The sequence below is a fragment of the Lithobates pipiens genome, unplaced genomic scaffold, assembly GCF_037356315.1.
Source record: "Lithobates pipiens isolate NorthernLeopardFrog02 unplaced genomic scaffold, aLitPip1_a1.2 Scaffold_19, whole genome shotgun sequence".
NCBI lineage: Eukaryota > Metazoa > Chordata > Amphibia > Anura > Ranidae > Lithobates > Lithobates pipiens.
The window spans coordinates 508,606,746-508,630,257 of NW_027507764.1; positions in this window are offsets into that span (position 1 = coordinate 508,606,746).

The window sequence follows — 23,512 nt, forward strand, 5'->3', positions numbered from 1 at the left end:
TCCCTTTAAATCCAAACACACATTAATTACACAGGTTCTGAGGCTAATTTAATTCAGATAAGTCACCAAGTGAGTTTAATTACCACCTTAATCAGCCACAGAACCTGTGTAATTCATATAGGTTTGGTTTTAAAGGGATGAGGTGGCAACCCTAGGTGTCAGGCCGGCACCCCTCCACGACTGAAGCGGTGACAGTGCCGTGGGGCGGTGACAGGGCAGGTTAGAGCATGGAGAGACAAGCTGCAGTGGCGTTGCAAAGCAGGGGCGGGGTGACACCATTGGCTGCACAAACATTCCCCTTCTCTCTCAGCCGCGGGTTGTCTGAGCGATCCCAGATGTCTCGCACAGCCAAGCAGAGTGAAGTGACCTTCCCCTCCTTGCTGTTTATGTGTACACAGGGGGAGGGGAGCTGCTGTGCATGTGCTGTGCTGATCTGAGGTACTGAATGGGTCTATACCGAATAGTGGGGGGTCTGTCTAACATGCAGGGGGTCTAAAGCTGTGGGGGGCTGTATAATGTAGAGGCTACTAGAGGGGTAGGAGGCTGCGTAATGTAAAGGGATGCAGGGTGCTGTGTAATGTAAAGGGGTCCAGAGGTGCAGTTGGGGAGAGGGGGTACACAGCAGTGACAAAGAGATATTTAAGGATGCAGGGGGCACAATGGGGTGTTTTTACATGGGGGGTGCCAGATATAGGATCCGCCCCGGGTACCAAATGCTCTAGGTTCGTCCCTGCACATATCTATATCTACAGTATCTCACAAAAGTGAGTACACCCCTCACATTTTTGTAAATATTTTATTATATCTTTTCATGTGACAACACTGAAGAAATGACACTTTGCTACAATGTAAAGTAGTCAGTGTACAGCTTGTATAACAGTGTACATTTGCTGTCCCCTCAAAATAACTCAACACACAGCCATTAATGTCTAAACAGCTGGCAACAAAAGTGAGTACACCCCTAAGGGAAAATGTCCAAATTGGGCCCAAAGTTTCAAGATTTTGTGTGGCCACCATTATTTTTCAACCCTCTTGGGTATGGAGTTCACCAGAGCTTCACAGGTTGCCACTGGAGTCCTCTTCCACTCCTCCATGACAACATCATGGAGCTGGTGGATGTTAGAGACCTTGCACTCCTCCACCTTACATTTGAGGATGCCCCACAGATGCTCAATAGGATTTAGGTCTGGAGACATGCTTGGTCAGTCTATCACCTTTACCCTCAGCTTCTTTAGGCAGTGGTCATCTTGGAGGTGTGTTTGGGGTCGTTATGTTGGAATACTTTCCTGCGGCCCAGTCTCCAAAATGAGGGGACCATGCTCTGCTTCAGTATGTCACAGTACAAGTTGGCATTCATGGTTCCCTCACTGAACTGTAGCTCCCCAGTGCCGACAGCACTCATGCAGCCCCAGACCATGACACTCCCACCACCATGCTTGACTGTAGGCAAGACACACTAGTCTTTGTACTCCTCACCTGGTTGCTGCCACCCATGCTTGACACCATCATAACCAAATAAGTTTATCTTGATCTCAGCAGACCATAGGACATGGTTCCAGTAATCCAAGTCCTTAGTCTGCTTGTGTTCAGAAAACTGTCATTAATGTCTAAACAGCTGCCAACAAAAGTGAGCACTTATTATGTGACACTTACCTGCAAATGAAGCTCGCGCCATCCCTGATGGAGGTCGCATCCATGTTCGTCCCTCTTCCTTCTGGGACTGCGGCTCTGTGACAGAGCCGGAGTCACGTGATTCCACTCCCACTCGCTAGTGAAGAAACGGCATGGTGGGTCGTTTCTGCACAGTGCATGCGTGGATGTCGTCATCGGCACAGTACAAAGTAAATATCTCATAAATGGCGTACGTTTAGGAGATAATTACTGTACCTATAGGTAAGCCTTATTATAGGCTTACCTATAGGTACAACTTTAAAATGGAGGTTTACGACCTCTTTATCCCCCCTTCCTGCCCAGACCAATTTTCAGCTTTCAGCGCTCTCACACTGTGCATGACAATTGTGTTGTCATGCTACACTATATGACTATATGACCACCATATGACATTTTTCATTTTCATAATTTTTTTTCACACAAATAGAGCCTTCTTTTGGTGGTATTCAATCACGGCTGGGTTTTTTTATTTTTTGCTAAACAATAGAAAAAAGACCGAACATTTTGAAAAAACAAAACAGTTTCATAGTTTAAAACAAAAAATCTGAATAAAGTTTATTAACGGCTTTTAACGGTACAACAGACAATTCACATTCCCAAGTACAGTATTACATTTATACAATACCTTCACAGAATACAAAGTAGAATAATGTTCTTGTACATAGCCAAAGCAAAAACAAAATAAATTGAACCTGAAGTGTTATTAGTCATTATATCTCAGTGTATGCACCCCTAGATATGGTTTAGGAACACATTCTCATCATATCTTTTCCCCAGTGCTTTAAATAGGAAGTAAAATTTCCCACTCTGATGCTTCTTCTCATTTAGTCCATTATAATAAGTAATTAACAAACTATAGACACTGTAATCCAGCCCAAATCGCATATTACTTACTGTTTAAAGAAACTTTAAAAAAAACTTGTTTCCAGGGGTTAGGCAGCGCTATCTTAAGTATTGTTTTCTGAGTCCACAGTGGAGTGTATTTCCACCCTTACATTGAGCAGCACTTCTTGTACTGTTAACCAAGCCTCCTTCTCAATCCAACGTTTCTATGGTAACCCTGCTTCCCTGTTCATAGCTGACTTGTTTTATTTCATAGTATTTACTTGTGCTGATTATCTAGTGTTTGCCTGTGTGAGTCTTATCAGCTAACTGCAGTAATGCTGTCCCATGCCCTGATTTACACTGCATGTGATGTCACATGGTCACATGGGGTGTAAGAGGAAGCTCTGAATGATTCTGCAGTCTCCTGGGATTTCAGTGGTGTGCCGTAGGAAGTCCTGATAACAGACAGAAAAGCACATAGACAGTGTGCCATAAATCAGGGAAGATCTGGGCATGCTCAGTGATGTCATTCTAAAGAACAAAAATGATTACAACAATACTAAGCAAGTAGTAAGGAGATATCTACAAGCAGTGTTCAATAGGGTTTTTATGCTGATTTACATGGGTGGGGGAGAGTTTACAACCACTTTAAATGAAACTTACCCCAAGGGTGAGGACACACTGAGCGGTTGAGTTACCAAGTTAAGTCTATAGCCTATTAAGAATTAGCTCAAATGGAGCCAAGTCAGGTGTAGCTAGCCAGCATCCCCAGATCACAGTTTCACAGTTTGTTATAACATTTTTCAAACACTTCATTTTTCTTTGTCATTGATGCGCGCTGATGAGGCTGCACTGATAAGGTGGCACTGGTGGGCACTAATGAGGCGACATTGGTAGGAACTGATAGGTGCCACTGAAGGGCACTGATAGGTAGCACTGATGCACACTGGGTTGCACTGGTAGTTGACACTGATAGAGAGCACTGATAGGTGGCACTAATGATGAGGCACTGATGGGCACTGATAGGTGGCACTGGTGGGCATTGATAGGTGTCATTGGTGGGAACTGATCGGCAGCACTGATATGCACAGGTAGGTGGTGTGACAGACCTGACCAAGATAGGGCTTCTGGAAAGGACAAGGAGCAAGCCTCTTACCCACTGATTATGGGCCCTGGGTTTTAAGGCATGGATACTGTTTGTGAGGTGTATGCCTGGGGACCCTTGAAGTAATGCTGCTTGTGATTCAAGTCCATGTCCCCCCAAGACACACAGACTCTGGTAAGCCTGTATAGGGCCTATATGCCATATTGGAAATAGTGACTGCTTCACACTGTTGGGAATTATAGCAGATGCTGATGTCATCAGCCAGCCACCTGTCTTGGATTGTCTGCTATAATGTATATTTTATTTAAGCCCCTTTTACACTGAGGCGATTTTCAGGAGCTACAGCGCTAAAAATAGCGCCTGTGTAGCGCCTGAAAAAACCAGACCCTTTCACTCCAGTGTGAAAGCCGGAGGGCTTTCACATTGGAGTGGTGCGCTAGCAGGACGGTAAAAAAAGTCCTGCTAGCTGCATCTTTGGAGCGGTGAAGGAATGGTATATTCACCGCTCCTAAAACTGCTCCTACCCATTGAAATCAATGGGGCAGCGTGGGTATACCGCCGGCAAAGCGCCGCTGTAGCGGCGCTTTGAGGGCAGTTTTAACCCCTTTTTGACCGCTAGTGGGGGTTAAAACTGGCCCGCTAGCGGCCGCATACCACCGCTAAAACGACGGTAAAGCGCCGCTAAAAATAAGCGGCACCTTACCGCCGACGCCCGAACCGCCCCAGTGTGAAAGGGTTCGTAGGGAGCTAGGAGACGAAAAGGCTAGGACCTGAAAGGTCATATCTCTGAGTCACTTAGTCTGGAAATTATTAGTTAATTAGCTCATGTTAATTTAGGTTTCTGGTTACAGGTGTATTGTTAGAATAATATGAGTAGAAGTACTGTCTAGTTATTGCTGGCCAACAGTTTGGAATATCTGATATCTATATTCAGACTGGAGGAAGCAGTATATGACGAAAGCACTCAAGCGGAGTTTGGGACGTTTTGATACAGGTGGCACTGGCAGATGGCACTGGTGGGCACTGTTTAGCAGTGGCTCTCCATGTGCGGGATCAATCTCTCTCTAACAGCGTGAGGAGAGAAAAAAAGGCGATTACGATCTTCTGTATACATCACGCAATCAGCTGTCAATGGCCCATTACTCCGATCTGTGATCAGCCGAGTCTCATTGACTCGCTGATCACAGAGCGTGGAGCGCACGCCCCACAGGGGGCGCACAAGCAGCTCATGCATGGGAGGACGTACATGGATGCCCTCCTGGCAATTTAGGTCCACACTAGAGGTGCAACGGATCGTCACCGATCCGTGATCCGAACGGGTCACCCTGCTCAGATCGGCACATGCCGCAATCCGCGGAGCGCTCCGCGGAGCGGTCTCGGCCTTAGGAAAGGCCGCGGCTTCGGCCTAGCTCAGAAGCAGCGGCCATCTTTCTACACCCAGCCTGTTTACACTGATCGCTCCGACGGAGCGCTCACTTGTAAACAAACCGGCGTCATGTCATGACGCCGGTTCCTCTCTCCCCTCTCTGTACTAACCTGTACAGTGGAGGGGAGAGATCCTGAGATGGAAGCAGCCATCCCTCCATACCCTGAAGTACCCAGCAATACCCTGCCAATACTCTGCAATACCCCAATACTTTGCAATACCCTGCAATACCCCAATACTCTAGCAATACTCTGCAATACCCCAATACTCTAGCAATACTCTGCAATACCCCAATAATCTAGCAATACTCTGCAATACCCCAATACTCTGCAATACCCCAATACTCTAGCAATACTCTGCGATACCCTGCCAATACTCTAGCGATACCCTGCCAATACTCAGCGATGCCCTGCCTGCCAATACTCAGCAATACCCTGCCTGCCAATACTCAGCAATACCGTACCTGCCAATACTCAGCAATACCGTGCCTGCCAATACTCAGCAATACCCTGCCTGCCAGTACTCTGCAATACCCTGCCTGCCAATACTCTGCGATACCCAGCCATACTCTGCGATACCCTGCCATGCCCAGCCTTACTCAGCCGTGCCCAGCCATACTGAGCCGTGCCCAGCCGTACTCAGCCGTGCCCAGTCGTACTCAGCCGTGCCCAGCCATACCCAGCCGTACTCAGCCGTACCCAGCCATGCTCAGCTATGCTCAGCCGTACCCAGCCATACTCAGCCAATATTACAGTGGGGGAGATTGTGGATATTACAGTGGGGACTATATGGTGGTGGAATTTTCACAGGTTTTTGCAAATTAAATTATTATTTGCTGATCCGAAAAATGATCCGATCCGTGACTCTGATCCGAGGAACGATCCGATCCGTAAGTTTTTTGATCCGTTGCACCCCTAGTCCACACTGTAGCTGTTTTTCAGCTATAACTCGGTCAGGAAGAGGTTAAAAATCTCCATAGGCGATGTTTTAAAACAGTTCTATAGGTTACCTCTTTAGAGTTACAGAGGAGATCTTGTGCTAGAATTATTGCTCTAACGTTCATGGCGGTACCTCACATGTGTGGTCTGAATGTCGTTCACATATGCGGACGTGACCTACAAATGCATTTGCTTCTGTGTGCGAGCACGAGGGGATAGAGACGCTTTAAAAAAATACATATTATTATTATTTATTTTTCTATTTTTCTTATTTTTACACTGTCTCTTTCATTTTTTTTAAATGTTTTTTTATCACTTTTATTATCACAAGAAATGTAAACATCCCTTGTAATAGGAATAAGGCGTGACAGGACATCTTTATGTATACATCTGGGGTCAGTAAGACCCCAGGTACAGTATTATCCTTGTGCAATATCTACCTTTCAATGTGCGAAGTCCACATGTTAGTGTTCCACACCTAGACAGTTTGTGCTCCAGTGCTTCAACAAATGTGCCGGGTTCATTCAACAAATAACACTCAGTGCAGTGATCCAAACTGTCTCACATACTGTAAGTAATGTAGTCAGTGGCATGAGTCAGTACTGGTGGCAGGCAGAGACGTGGTCAGTAAAAAGGCAAAGAATTGGTCCAGGCAGCAGGCAAAAACATGGCTGATAAAGAATAATAAATAATGTAGTCAGTGGGATGGGTCAGTACTGGTGGCAGGCAGAGACGTTCTCAGTAAAAAGGCAAAGGATTGGTCCAGGCAGCAGGCAAAAAAATGGCTGATAAACAAGCCAAGGTCAGTTCAGGTGGAAGGGATAGATGGGGTCCGTATACAGCATGACATTCTTGGGGTTATGCTCAAGTGTATTGGCCTGCTGGTCTCTGGTAAGTCCTGAACACAGGGTTGAGAGGCTTCTTTCCACCCAAAGCTCTTCAAAGACTCCACATTCTGATCCAGGGATTACAAAACCCAGAGAATGCAAAAAGCTTAGTTTTCTCTGCTTTGAAACAATACTCTTGAGCCCCTCACATATGTGAGAACCCTGTGTCGTCTTCAATCTTACTACTACAATGGGAAGGCCTCGCACTGTCACAGGAGGCAAAAGATCAGTCCAGGTAGCAGGGGCGGATCCAGAGTCTAATCTCGGGAGGGGCACTGCTATAAAATATGTTTTTTTGGGGGCAATTTATATGGGAAATGGCTGGTATTTGCGCTTCAATCATTACGGCACCATAGTTGTTATGGTGTCAGGATGATTGAAGCGTATTATTTCTATTAATACATTGTAATATAAAATTAAATGGTTCAACTCACCATAATGCAGAATCAGTGGGAGCCCTGAGGATGTCCCTTGCCATGTCGCCTGCCACCAAATGTGGATTGTCACTTGCCACGTCACTTGTCACCAAATGCGGATTGTTACTTGCCACGTCACCTGCCACACATTGCGGATTGTCACTTGCCACGTAGCCTGCCACACATTGCGGATTGCCACTTGCAACGTAGCCTGCCACACATTGCGGATTGTCACTTGCCACGTCACCTGCCACACATTGCGGATTGTCACTTGCCACGTCGCCTGCCACCAGATGCGGATTGCCACGTAGCCTGCCACACATTGCGGATTGCCACTTGCAACGTAGCCTGCCACACATTGCGGATTGTCACTTGCCACGTCACCTGCCACACATTGCGGATTGTCACTTGCCACGTTGCCTGACACACATTGCGGATTGCCACTTGCCACGTCACCTGCCACACATTGGGGATTGTCACTTGCCACGTCACCTGCCACACATTGCGGATTGTCACTTGCCACGTTGCCTGCCACACATTGCGGATTGCCACTTGCCACGTCACCTGCCACACATTGCGGATTGTCACTTGCCACGTTGCCTGCCACACATTGCGGATTGTCACTTGCCACGTCACCTGCCACACATTGCGGATTGTCACTTGCCACGTTGCCTGACACACATTGCGGATTGCCACTTGCCACGTCACCTGCCACACATTGGGGATTGTCACTTTCCACGTTACCTGCCACACATTGCGGATTGTCACTTGCCACGTTGCCTGCCACACATTGCGGATTGCCACTTGCCACGTCACCTGCCACACATTGCGGATTGTCACTTGCCACGTTGCCTGCCACACATTGCAGATTGTCACATTGGGGATTGTCACTTGCCACGTCACCTGCCACACATTGCGGATTGTCACTTGCCACGTTGCCTGCCACACATTGCGGATTGCCACTTGCCACGTCACCTGCCACACACTGCGGATTGCCACTTGCCACGTCACCTGCCACACATTGCGGATTGCCACGTCACCTGCCACACATTGCGGATTGTCACTTGCCACGTTGCCTGCCACACATTGCGGATTGCCACTTGCCACGTAGCCTGCCACACACTGCGGATTGCCACTTGCCACGTCACCTGCCACACATTGAGGATTGTCAATTGCCACGTTGCCTGCCACACATTGCGGATTGCCACTTGCCACGTAGCCTGCCACACATTGCGGATTGCCACGTCACCTGCCACACATTGCGGATTGTCACTTGCCACGTCGTCTGCCACACATTGCGGATTGCCACTTGCCACGTAGTCTGCCACACATTGCGGATTGTCACCTACTGTGTCACTTTTCTGCTAAGGTGGTCTTTTCTTGGGTCCCAGAGTGAAGATAGGCAGCAGAGAGATGATGCAATCTCTCTGCTGCACACAGTTTCCTACACAGTGAGGGCGGAACTGGAGGGATGCAGGGCAGTGAGAGATGATGTCATCTCCCTGCTCCCCTGCCTGCTGGCTTCCTGATTGGCCAGCAGCCCTCCTAAGCCACCCAGCTGCCCCCCCCACCGTCCACTCAGCGCGGGTACCTGCGGAACCGGCCGCGCGGGTACCCGCGGAACCGACCGCGATTGGACCCGCGGAACCGGCCGCGATTGGACCCGCGGAACCGGCCCGCTGGTACCCGCGGAACCGGCCGCGATTGGACCCGCGGAACCGGCCCGCTGGTACCCGCGGAACCGGCCGCGATTAGACCCGCGGAACCAGCCTGCTGGTATTCTCGGGGGGGGGGCAATTGACCCGTTGCCCCCCCCTGGATCCGCCCCTGCCAGGTAGCAGGCAAAAAACATGGGCATTTAGGCCGAGGTCAGTTCAGGTGGCAGGCAGAGACGTAGTCAATATTCAGGCTAAAGATCAGTCGAGGTGGAATGTAGAAACGTGGTCAAGAAACAGTCCAGGGTCAGTTCAGGTGGCAGGCGGAGGCATGGTCAGTATGCAGGCAATTGATTGGTCCAGGCAGCAGGCAGAAATGTGGTTGATGAAACAGGCAAATGGTCGATACACAGGACATCAGATACAAGCAATATGCAGGTAGTCAGATATAACAGAATCGCCTTCATTGCACCTTCACTAGTATTGTAATGAGGTATGGCAGCAACACAAGCAGTCTTTTATACAGAGGCCAGATTATGAGGCACACTCAGGACAATAATAATGCATGTCATGTCTTATTCCATCTATGCAGCATACACCGCATTTGGGGGGGGGGGGGGGTTAGCCTATTTCAGTAGGAGGGATCATATCGGGGAGGTGTCTCTCATACAGCCTGTTGACTGCATCAGAACTAATGTTTTCAGGTACAAAGTTCTGGTAAATAATGGCCATTACAGTCTGTTCTTAGTAGTTTAGAAAAGAGCTAGGTTTCCCTGTAGATGATGTAGGAGTTGTACATTGCCAATTGGAATAGGTATATGGACATTTTTTGTAGTGAAAGGATCTTATGGATACCAGGTAGTGTATCACCATTTGGTTGTTTTAACCACTTCAATACAGGGCACTTTTACACCCTTCCTGCCCAGACACATTTTTAGCTTTCAGTGCTCTCACACTTTGAATGCCAATTACTCAGTCATGCAACACTGTACCCAAACTAAACTTTTAGCATTTTTTTTCAAACAAATACAGCTTTCTTTTGATGGTATTTAATGACCACTGGGTTTTTTTATTTTTTGCAACATAAGTGAGAAAAGAGTGAAAATTGTGAACCAAAAAAAAAAACACTTTAAGTTTCTATGATAACATTTGGAAAATAAGTCATTTTTGTTCATAAATTTGGGCCAAATTTTATACTGCTACATAACTTTGGTAAAAATAACCCAAATTAGTGCATATTATTTAGTCTCTGTGAAAGTTATAGAGTCCACAAGCTATGGTGCAAATCACTGAAAATTGATCACACCTAATGTACTGATGCTCTATCTGATTTCTTGAGGCCCTGAAATATCAGGAAAGTACAAATACCCCCCAAATGACCCATTTTTGAAAAGTAGACAGTCCAAGGTGAATTTTTTGAAGTTGTAATTTTTCCCACAATTCATGGAAAAATTAAGAATAGTTTTTTATTTTTTTCACAAAATTGTCATAAAAAACAAGTTATTTCTCACACACAGCATATGCCTACTCCCAATTACACCCCAAAATACATTCTGCTACTCCTCCCGAGTATGGTGATACCACATTTGTGTGACTTTTACACAGCCTGGCCACATACATGAGGTCCAACATGCAGGGAGCACCGTCAGTTGTTCCAGGAGCATAAATTACACCTATAATTACCTAAAAACCTATTATACTTTTTAAGGCCCTGGCACATCAGGACAATAGAATTACCCACAAAATGATCTCATTCTGGAAAGCAAACACCCCAACGTATATTCCATGAGGCATTATCAGTCTTTTTAACTGTTCATTTTTTTCCACAAGTCTTCGGAAAACGTGTAAAGAAAATGAAAACCTATTTTTTTTTTTACACAAAGTCAATTTATAAGATATTTCTAACACATAACATGTATATAGCAAAAATGACACCCCAAAATATATTTTGCTACCCGTCCTGAGTATGGCGATACCACATGTGTGAGACTTTTACACAGCCTGGCCACATAGAGAGGTCCAACATTGAAGTAGTACCTTCAGGCTTTCTAGGATCATAAATTGCATCACACTTTTGAAGGTCCTGGAGCACCAGGACAGTGGAATTTCTCATAAAATTACCCCATTTTGGAAAGCAAACACCCCAACATATATTCTATGAGGCATGGGCTGCAGATAGGTACTCGGGTACTCTGATGGGCTGCAGAAAGGTACTCGGGTACTCTTATGGCCTGCAGATGGGTACTCGTGTAACCTGATGAGCTGCAAATAGGTACTCTGATTGGCTGGTTACAGGTACACGGGTACTCTGATAGGCTGGTGACAGGTACTCAGGTACTCTGATGGGCTGGTGACTGGTACTCGGGTACTCTGATGGGTGGTGACAGGTACTCTGAAGGGCAGTGACAGGTACTTAGATGGGCTGTGACAGGTACTCAGATGGGCTGTGAAAGGTACTCAGGTACTTAGATGAACTGTGACAGGTACTTGGGTAGTCAGATGGACTGTGACAAGTACTCAGATGGGCTGTGACAGGTACTCGAATACTCAGATGAACTGTGACAGGTACTCGGGTAGTCAGATGGACTGTGACAGGTACTCAGATGGGCTGTGACAGGTACTCGAATACTCAGATGAACTGTGACAGGTACACAGATGAACTGTGACAGGTACTCGGGTACTCAGATGGACTGTGACAGATACTGAAATGGGCTGTGACAGGTACTCGGGTACTCAGATGGGCTGTGACAGGTATTCATTCTGAAGGGACGTTCACGCTGGACAATAATATGCATGTTAGCAGACTGTAACCTGTAGGTATTCAGAGATATTAATACCTATAGAAAACTACATCTGTGGCATAATCATAAACACAAAGACAAAAAGACATCTCATGGCCCTCAGCCTTTTAAATGGTCAGATCATTTCTGACATCACCCCTCTCACAAGCAAGAAAAGGGGACTGCCCATGAAGTTGGGAGCTCTTGTTTAACATCAGACCAAGGAACACCTAACAAGACATGAAAGAGCCACTGTACCATCCTGCTTATTCACCAGACTACAAACCATGACCTGCAAGTTTTTTAAAAAAAATTCACCCCTTTGTCTTTCTGTTGCATTATTTTCTCTTTGTTTTGTTTTTTCTAATGCCCTTTTTCTGTAAATATTTTATTTGCACCATTGTTTACATTTTCATTATTAAACTATATTTTGAAACGTGTTAAAATTGTCTCTAATGCTTTAATGTAAACTTAACCACTTCCCGACCGGCACACGCCGATGTATGTCGGCAGAATGGCACGGGCAGGCAAATGGGCGTACCTGTACGTCCCTTTAAATTTGCCACCCTGCCATCATGAGCACACCGCCGGTGGTGTGTTCGCCTGGCGGTCAGGACCCCCGTGAGTCCAGTCGCGGGTCCCACGGACTCGATCGCCACGGGCATACCCGCGTTCGTCTCACTGGGTGGCTGAATTAGGAGATGCCATTGTAAACAGCATCTCCCAGTTCTGCCTAGCAACAAGTGACGCTGATCTCTGCTCCATGTGATTGGAGCAGAGGTCAGTGTTCACTAAAATAAAGCCCAGCCCCCAACAGTTAGTAACACACCCCTAGGAACACTTAACCCCTACACTGCCACCCACTGGTTAACCCCTTCACTGCCAGTGTCATTTACACAGGAATCACTGCATTTGTATAGCAGTGATTGCTGTATAAATGACAATGGTCCCAAAAATGTGTCAAAAATGTCCGATGTGTCTGTCATAATGTCGCAGTCACAATAAAAATTGCTGATCACTGCCATTACTAGTAAAAAAAAATTATTAATAAAAATGCCATAAAACTATCACCTATTTTGTAAACGCTATAAATTTTGCGTAAACCAATCAATAATCGCTTATTGCGATATTTTTTTTGTACCAAAAATATGTAGAAGAATACGTATCGGCCTAAACTGAGGGAAAAAAATGTTTTTTATATATTTTTGGGGGATATTTATTATAACAAAAAGTAAAAAATAATGCGTTTTTTTCAAAATTGTCGCTCTATTTTTGTTTATAGTGCAAAAAATAAAAACCACAGGGGTGATCAAATACCACCAAAAGAAAGCTCTATTTGTGGGAAAAAAAGGACGCTAATTTTGTTTGGGAGCCACATCGCACGACCGCGCAATTGTCAGTTAAAGCGACGCAGTGCCGAATCGCAAAAAGTGGTCTGGTCTTAAGCCAGCAAAATGGTCCGGGGCTAAAGTGGTTAAAGAATCCCTGTTTCTTTGAAGAGCGCTACTGTAGTATAAGGTTCATAATTGTCATTGCTGATATTGTGAAGGGTTGATAGCCCCAAAGCTATCTGGTGGCGGTTTGGGGTGTAAAGGGTTAATTGCTTAGTTAACCACACCCAGTGACAATCACTCTAAGGCCTCTTTCACACTAACGTCCCGTTCAGGCCCGCCTGTCAGTTTTTCAGGCGGACCTGAACGGGTGCTCCATAGAGCTCTATGGAGCGTCGGATGTCAGCGGTGACATGTCCGCTGACATCCGACCCGCTCCGATCCGAAAAAGTGTAACGGAGGAAAAAGCTATTTTTCCATCCGTCTGCGGATCGGATCGGGTGACGACGGGCACTGCGGTCCGTCGTCATCCGATCTCCCATAGGGGAGAGCGGCGCTGTGACAGGTCCGTCCCTGCGCAGTGTGCAGAGACGGAGCTGTCATCTCCCTGCTCAGCGGGGATCGGCGGAGTGATCCCCGCTGAGCAAACGGACATCCACAGGGCGGATCAGAACTGATCCGCCCCGTGTGAAAGGACCCTAAGTCTGTTGGCATTTAGATTGTGGGTCTGCAAGCTGGAAAATCTTTGTGCAGGGTGAGGCTGGGAGTCTTATTGTGACCTCAGTGATCAGTGACAGGCACGTATCAGTGACAGGCACATTTGCAGCTGTTGTGAAAAACTGGTTGCTCTACGTCTGGGAGGAGGAGGAGGGTAAGCAAGGCCTTTTGAGCCCCTCGACTACTTCCTCTGTGTGTGCAGGCTGTATATCACTCCCAATGCCAGAAAGTAAAGGCAGATGCGCTCTGCCTCTCAAAGGTGTGTTCTGACCACCGTGTCCTGAAAAGCAGAACCTGCCGCCTCCTACTAGCTGCATGTGCAGAACCTCTGCCTGCCTCTCCCTTAGCCCTTGTACACACGGTCGGACATTCCGACGGAAAATGTCCGATCAGACCGTGTTGTCGGATAATCCGACCGTGTGTGGGCTACATTGGACTTTTTCCGTCGGAATGTCCGACCAACAAAGTTTGAGAGCTGGATATAAAATTTTCCAACAACATGATCCGATCGACTTTGTCCGATGGTTTGTAGAAAATTCCAATTGGACAAAGTGCCACGCATGCTCAGATCAAATTACGAGACCAAAGCTATTGGCTACTAGCCACAACGTAGTCCCGTCGCAACGAATGAACGTTATCACGTTATGAACAAATGGATTTACCGACAACTTTGTCCGACCGTGTGTATGCAACACCAGTTTCGGACAAAATCCGTCGGAAAAAATCAGACGGATTTTGTTGTCGGAATGTCCGACCGTGTGTACAAGGGCTAAGACCTTCCAGATATAATGAATACAGAGGTTGACCTAACTTTGTTATTATTCATGGCTATAGGGGGGATAAAGATGGCTTTGGTGCAATAAAATGTGGTGATATGGTGCACTAAACAGTATGCAGTGATGTACTTCAAACAAAGGACAAGTTTGCCACTTTCCATCATGCTGCTGACCCCAAAATAAACAAGGCAGAACAGCAGTCTGCCTATGTAAACAAGGCAGATCGCCATTCTGTTGGAAGGGAAGGCTGTGATCCTGTGTTCCTAATGTAGCGCCAGCTCCTGAAGAGCAGGCACTATGTTTTTATAAATTTAAGGTTACACCTGAACTGCAGTTTGGTTTGGGTGAAATTGTCTAAATTTGGACCTCAGCATCAGTCTGACTGGACTATGAGATGTTCAGCCTTGCAACAGGAGTCATTGTCTCTTCTGACAGGCATGGAACTACAGTCTGGTTGGGTGCTTTAAGATTACTCTCTCTCGGAGCCCGCCCAGTGGGACTGACACTCTTGCTGTGCTTTCTGGGAGAGGGTACTTAAGATTAGGATGTCACGTGGTTTGGGGTTCCGGTCCAGAAGGATATGCTGACTTCATGGTCCTGGTCCTCCTGACCAGCCCCCAGGAAGGCTATGGCCTGGGGTGCGGATCCACCCGAGTTGTTGTCTCTGGGCTGGCTAGCCCGAGGCAAAGGAAACTAAAGGAGGATTCTGAGGTGTTTGTTTGGGTGCCATCTCCGGTTTGGGAGAGACCCATTAGCTTTGCAGCATTCCAGGGGAGGACTCTTCAGAAGAAGACCACGTATGGTTTCTTAGCAAGAGCCTGGAAAGGCTGAAGTACCAAAGTGAATCCGGTCTTGTGGATATCGCCAAGCTGGCTGAAAGATCCAGGTATCACACGAGTGTTCTACAAGTTTAGTTTCCTACATGTTCTAAAACAACGCCTGTGGCAGAGACTTGTTCCTAAGTTAAGCACCTAGTTGGCTGCTAGGCCTTGTGAGAGAGGGACTATCCAACCTGAGTGAACATCCAGTTGTGAATGGCTATTCTCTGGATGCAGTCAATGTGAGGGAGTTCTTCAATTTTTGACTTTGACACTAAGCCCTTGTACACACGGTCGGAGATTCCGACAACCAAATCCGTCGGATTTTGTCCGACGGATTTTGTCTGAAACTGTTGTATACACGCGGTCGGACGAAGTTGTCGGAAAATCCGATTGGTTCAGAATGTGATGACGTTATTTCGTTACGACGGGACTATGTTCAGGCTAGTAGCCAATAGCTTTGATGTAGGAATTTGATCTGAGCATGCGTGGCACTTTGTCCGATCGGAATTCTCTACACATGATCGGAGTATGTCCGATTGGAGCATTTTGACGGAAAATATTTCCGGCAAGTTGGAAAATTTGGTCCGACGGATATTCCAACGGAAACAGTCCGATGCATACCACACACAGTCGAAATATCCGACAAAACGCTCCGATCGGACACATTCCGTCGGAATCTCCGATTGTGTTTACAAGGGCTAAGAGTACCTAAACTTTCTTCGTAACCCTCTGATCCCAATTTAAGAGACTGTTCATTGTCTACGTTTGCAAATAAAACCCCTTTATGCAGATTCTGTCTTCAGTCTCTCAAGTTACTGGGCCATCTACCACGGGACACCCCTAGATGTGAATTGAGGAAAATAAGGTAACGGTAAGCCCAAACTAAACCAGCAGCTCCTTCGGGGTTAGTGCTACACTAAAAAAAACAGGAATATGGATCCCTGCCTTCCCATAGTACAAACACCTCCCCCTAAGTTAGTAAGCACTCTCTTGGCATACATTTAACCCTTTGATCATCACTGATGTTAACCCCTTCCCTGCCAGTGTCATTAGTACAGTGACAGCACATATTTTTAGCACTGATCACTGTTTAGTGTCACTGGTCCCCAAAAAGTATCACTCAATGTCCGGTTTGTCCGCCTCAATGTCTCAGTCCCGCTACAAGTCACTGATCGCCACCATTACTAGTAAAACAAAAAAAATAAAAATTCCAAAGCTCCACCCCATAGTTTGTAGATTCTGTAACTTTTTGCGCAAACCAATCAATATATGCTCATTGGGAATTGTTTTTGCAAAAATATGTAGCAGAATTGGCCTAAATTGATGAAGACATTCGATTTTTTTGCGTTTTTTTTATTGAATATGCTTTAGAGCAGAAAGTAAGAAATATTGTTGTTGTTTTTTTCAAAATTGGCGTCAAAAGAAAGCCCTATTTGTTGAAAGAAAAGGACATATATTTTATTTTGGTACACCATCTCACGACCGTGCAATTCGTGTCACAAAAAATGGCCTGGTCATGAAGGGGGGAAACCTTCTGGAGCTGAAGTGGTTAAAATAAAATATATTCTACTGAAAAAAAAAAAAAAACTAAAACATTAAACCCCCGACCCTATATTTTTGGGCTTTTTTTTAAACCTAGGTGAAAATAAAAAAATATCTAAAAAAGAGTAATAAAATCAAAAACAATAAAACACCAAAAAATAAATACTGCAAGTAGCTTGTTGCTAAAACACACAAAAAAGTAGTGTTAAGCAGCCAATAGATGAGACAGTTTTATATTCAACCAAAACAAAATGACTCAGCTCAATCCTCCCTGCTAAGCTGTCAGAATACACTGATCAGTGTTGCAGACTATAGCTTGCAACACAGATAGAGAGTGTGGAAACTCCAACAGGGCAATTATATAAAAGTCAGATCGGTAGATCGAATTCTGTAAGACCACAGTGCCCATATATGGATCAAAATATGTCCGGTCCATGCTGATCTGACCGTATTGTGATCCATGTAAAAAAAAAAAAATGGACTGTTGGGTCTATGCACATTGAACACAGCGCGTTGTATAGCTTTGTAGAGCGCTGCATAGCACAGCTATCTCTCCCTGCACTGTCAGCTCTTTATCTACCCCAACACTGAAAAAAAGCTGCTTTTATGGTGAGAGATTGGCACATAAGAAAACCCCTATTACGGGCCATACACACGTGCCCAATATTCGTACGGCAGCTGGTCTGACAGAAGCGGGCCGAATATTCGTCTTTGTCCAAGGGGCATGACTGAATAGGTGTGCCAATCAGCCAGTGGCTGAGAGCACTGACTGGTGTGTTCTGGTGGGGGGTGTTCCGACAATCCTCCTGTCAGAACACAATAGCTCAGCAGGGGAGATTGCTGTACTAACATCGGATTGTTAGTACAGGATATCCTCCGGAGCTCTTAGTGTATACCAGGATTAGCTGACCCTTCTAACCTATCTGACGATTGTTTAAAAGCCAGGAAGTGCATTACCATATGCCGACCAGGCCATAGCTGAAAGACGGCTACAGCACGGTCAGCTTATTCTGGGATGGCATCCATGGACGTCCTCCCAGAAACTTGCTCCCGGGCACCCCCAGGAATATCCATGACCGCTGTCAAATGACAGAGCCGATCACTTGTAAACAAACCGGCCAAACCGGTATCATGTCCAGTTCCTCTCTTCCCTCCCTGTACCTATTGGTACAGTGTGAGGGGAGAGATCGGATGCAGCAGGCGCTGTGGGCTGGATCTATACTGCATCTTGTACATGCCCATTCCAGCCATCCATCCATCCCATCCATGCTCAAAAATACTCATCCATACCATCCATACTCATCCATGCTCAGAAATACTCATCCATTCATCCATCCCATACATACTCATCCATGCTCAGAAATACTCATCCATCCCATCCATGCTCAGCAATACTCATCCATCCATACTCAACAATACTCATCCACCCATCCATGCTCAGCCATCCATACTCAGCAATACTCATCCATGCTCAGCAATACCCATCCATCCATGCTCAGCCATCCATACTCAGCAATACTTATCCATCCACGCATCCATCCATGCTCAGCAATACCCATCTATCCATGCTCAGCAATACTCATCCATGCTCAGCAATACTCATCCATCCATCCATACTCAGCAATACTCATCCATGCTCAGCAATACTCATCCATCCTCAGCAATACTCATCCATCCATCCATGCTCAGCCATCTATACACAGCCATACTCAGCAATACTCATCCATCTATCCATACTCAGCCATACCCACCCAGCCATACTCAGCCATACCCACCCATCCCATCCATACTCAGCCATATACAGCCTACCCAGCCATACTTAGCCATACCCAGCCATCCCATCCACCCTCAGCCATACCCACCCAGCCATACTCAGCCATCCCATCCATACTCAGCCACACCCAGCCATCCACATTCATGGCTCCACCATGCTTAGCCATCCCCATCCACGGCTTATCCATGCCACATCAGTTTGCATCCATGCTACTACAGTGCCTCAAAGTGTAATAGGTAGTCAAATTAGATTTGACATTTATGCCCTTAGAACACCTGATGGTGCTCCCTGCATGTTGGACCTCTGTATGTGGCCAGGCTGTGTAAAAGTCCCTCACATGTGGTATTGTCGTACTCAGGAGGAGTAGGAGAATCTATTTTTGGGTGTAATTTTTGGTATGTACATGCTATGTGTTAGAAATATTGTATAAATGGACAACTGGGGGAAAAAAATGGACAGATGCGTTTTCATTTTCTTTCCACATTTTCCAAAAACCTGTAGAAAAAAATGACATGTTCAAAAGACTCATTATGCCTTATAGATTATACGTTGGGTTGTTTTCTTTCCAAAATGGGGTTATTTTTTGGGCATTTGCATTGCATCACGCATGCTCAGATTCAAATACGAGATGGAAGCTATTGGCTACTAGGTATTGAACCCTGATACCTTTTTCTAGTTCAGTCGAACGTGTTGTACATCACCGCGTTCTTGCCAGTCGCAATTTGATGTGACCGTGTGTAGGCAAGACAGTTTGAGCGGAATTCTGTTGGAATTCTGATGGGAAAACCATCAGAGCTTTTTCCAACGAGAATTCCGATTGTGTGCACGTGGCATTAGAGGTAGTCAAGAAATTAGATGTGTAATTTATGCTCCTAGAACGCCTGATGGTGCTCCATGCATGTTGGGCCTCTGTATGTGGCCACGGTGTGTAAAAGTCTCACAAATATGGTATCGCCATACTCAGGAGGAGTATTAGAATGTATTTTGGGGTGTAATTTGTGGCATGCATATGTGTGAAATAACCTGATAATATGACACTTTTGTGAAAAAGAAAAAAAAATCTTGATTTTGCAAAGAATTGTGGGAAAAAATTACAACTTCAAAAAACTCACCATGCCTCTTTCTAAATACTTTGGAATGTCTACTCTTCCAAAAAGGGGTCATTTGGGGGTATTTGTACTGTCCTGGCTTGTTAGGGTCTCAAGAAATGAGCTAGGCCGTCAGTACATCAGGTGTGATCAATTTTAAGTGATTTGCACCATAGCTTGTGGACGCTATAACTTTCACATAGACCAAATAATATACACTGATTTGGATGATTTTTACCAAAGATATGTAGCAGTATAAAATGTGGCCAAAATTTATGAAGAAAAATTCTTAATTTGCAATTTTTTATAACAGAAACAAAGAAAAATTAATTTTTTTAATAGAATTTTCGTTCTTTTTTCATTTATAGCGCAAAAATAAAAAATCCAGCGTTGATTAAATACCACCAAAAGAAAGCTCTATTTGTGTGAAAAAAAGGGACAAAAAATTAATTTGGGTACAGTGTTGCATGACTGAGTAATTGTCATTCAAATTGTGAGAGCACCGAAAACTGAAAATTGGTTAGGAAGGGGGTTTAAAGTCACCATGAACAAAGAGAGCCAAATCAGCTTTTTTCAGCAGGGATTTAGCTATAACACTTTTAAAACTATGTGGGAAAACCCCATGACACAGTGAGAGATTAACAATACACAAAACAGCTGCTAAAAAGAACTCCTAACCTTTTCAAAGAGATTAGTAGGCAGAACTCTAAGAGCCAGCTGAAGATTTTAACAATGCTGTCACATGAATAAGTATATTGAAACTGACAACCGAAAATGTAGAAATATAATTCATCCAGCTTAAATTCCCACACCAAGTATATCATATTCCACAGTAGCTCCCCTCGATTCACCCATAGATCACGGCTATGCATCATAGATGTGGTGTTGAGTGTAGCACTGCCCCCTTGAGGACTGCTTTGAATTACCTGCTCAAATGCAGGGCCATGACCAAGTGAACCTTCCTGTCCACCTAACACTCTGGGTTCAGACTTCCTGTTAATACTATAAAGCAAGAATCAAACAACTCAGTAGTATAAGGTTCTGAAATGTTTTACTGGAACCAAGTATGAAAGTTATTTCAGAAAGAAAGGAATATATCCACTGAGTGGTGATAACAGCACCAGCTCAGCAAACAGACTCCCTCCAAAACACAAAAATGGTGGAACAATGAAAATTTTTATTTTTGCAAGGATACACTATATTCAGATTCAAATTCACCTCCTGGTGGATGTTTCAGTTAACTACACTAGTGGCCACACTAAGATAAATGTAATCTAAACAGCCTATGCTATATTGATGGAAGAGCTGATGTTTTATATATATATATATATATATATTTCCTATTAGGGATAGTAGTAGAGCTCCTCATGGTAGATCAGTTGTTCTTCGCTAACTTAGTTAGAGCTCGTTAATTGTAATCCATTAGTTGGCAGATGAAACGATAAATTCCCAGTAGTGTAGGTTCTAGCAATTCAGTAAAGTGTTCTTGGGTGAAGATGTGTGCGCACTGTTTTCTGTAATGATGGTAGTGGATAGATAAAGATTGAGCTGATTGCTCTCCAACCAACGACCCAAAGAGTTTTGCGGTCTTCCGGACAGGAACAAGGATGGCGACATTCCGGCAGCAGATCCTCTTTCTCAAGCTTCCATAGCAAATTTCCCCATGATGGTAAGCACTGTGAATGGTGTGAGTAACAGGATGTCTGACAGTGGATAACAGGACCCAGCCTCTCCAGTATCTGGGGGGAATTAATGTTCTGTGTGGTAGGCCACCACCTCTCCCTGTATTCACACAGAGAGGTCCGTCTTGCGTCAGGCCCAGGAGGAAGAGAGCTCTTCCTGGGCTCCTTTTTATTATCCCTCCCAGCAACCTTCAGGCCACCGCAAGGGTCCCTGGGATTTGCAGTCTCAGGGTGCAGGAATATATTGCAGCAGATTCCAGAAGGACTATATACCCCAATCACGCACTCTGCTGGCGCACAGGTATGAGGTCACTGGATGCCGAATAATCACGGGGACAAACAATGTTCAGAACACTTGAAGGTATGAAACTTTCTGGTAACAGTTCATATCGCTACATGATGTATGCTACTTTATTTTTCAATAAAATGTATTGAAGTTGCCATAAAAGAATGTACATCACAATAACAGAAGCCATATAAAGGAGGATGCATGTATGTCTTTCAGATATTGCAATAGTTGGGTACCATACACATGACTTCATAAGATAATAATCATGTAAAGAAGAAGGGAAGATGAAGAGAAGCGAAAAAGAAGATAATGACCTGACCAAGTGTCCACCTCTGCCACCACCAAAATCTGCTGTCAAAAAGAAGATTGCTTATAAAGTATTCAAGGATTCCAGACCTTCTCAAACTTTGATTGAGTATCTTTCAGTACACTAAGCATTTTTTCATTAAGCATCATCCATGTTCATTTTTATTTAATTAAAGATTGATCTACCACGGAAGTCTTCCATGCCGTAGCTATTGCAATTTTAGCTGCTAAGAACATAAAATAAAGTAACGTTTGAGTATGTCTGGGAATGAGAGTCAGGCCTGCCTCCTGCAGACTTCCTGGTCTGGTTAGAGGTGCCCTGGAGGAAAAGATAGCGTTATAGGCAGATGATTTCCTTTTGTTCCTAACCAATATCTGGTCATCTCTTCCAGTAGTAATATGTTAATGAATTTGGTAAATTTTCAGGGCTTGGTATAAATTGGGAGAAATCTATGTTATTGCCTTTAGACCCCTTGCCAGATGCTATGCCCACAATGGTGCTAATGTGTAAAGTGTGGGATGCTGCTAAGAAAATTATAGAGATTTCCTACCCTTTCTAGATACACCCCCATTTGGGGAGACAATAGGCTCCCTGAACTTTATATTCTCCAGGGCTTTCAGAGATGGGAGAGAGCTGGGGTAACTACCTTAGTCCAATTTTATGATAACAGTTCTCTTAAAACTACGAGCAGCTGAGGACAGAGTTTTCCCTACATCCAAGGTGGTTCTACCAGTTTCTTCAATTGAGCCATGCACTATGTGCCCAATTTCCCGCAGATGAAGTATTTTATTTTCCCACCCCTGTTCTGGATAGAATAGTACAAGCAAGGTTAACCAAAGGGCTTATCTCTGTTACATATTTGGTGTTACTAGATATATTTCTATTGAGGTTTCCTATTAGGAGAGGACAGGAGGAAAGAAGGATGGGAGAAGACCCACGGACACCATCACCCGCTGCTCCACTGAGACAGGGTAATTGCAGGTCAGATGGCGAGCGAGCGGGGGGGTTACATTGGCGGCATTTGATGGCACATTGGCAGCATTGAATGGGCACAGTGGCTGCATTGAATGGGCACAGTGGTAGCGTTTGATGGAACAGTGGCAGCGTTTGATGGGCACAGTGGCTGCGTTTTATGGGCACAGTTGCTGTGTTTAATGGCACAGTTACTGCGTTTGATGTCACAGTGGCTGTTTGGACACAGTGGCAGCATTTGATGGACACAGTGGCTGCGTTTGATGGCACAGTGGCTGCGTTTGATGGCACAGTGGCTACATTTAATGGGCACAGTGGCTGCGTTTGATTGGCACAGTGGCTGCATTTGATGGCACAGTGGCTGCATTTGATGGCACAGTGGCTTCAATTGATGGGCACAGTGGCTGCAATTGATGGTACAGTGGCTGCAATTGATGGGCACAGTGGCTGCAATTGATGGTACAGTGGCTGCAATTGATGGGCACAGTGGCTGCAATTGATGGTACAGTG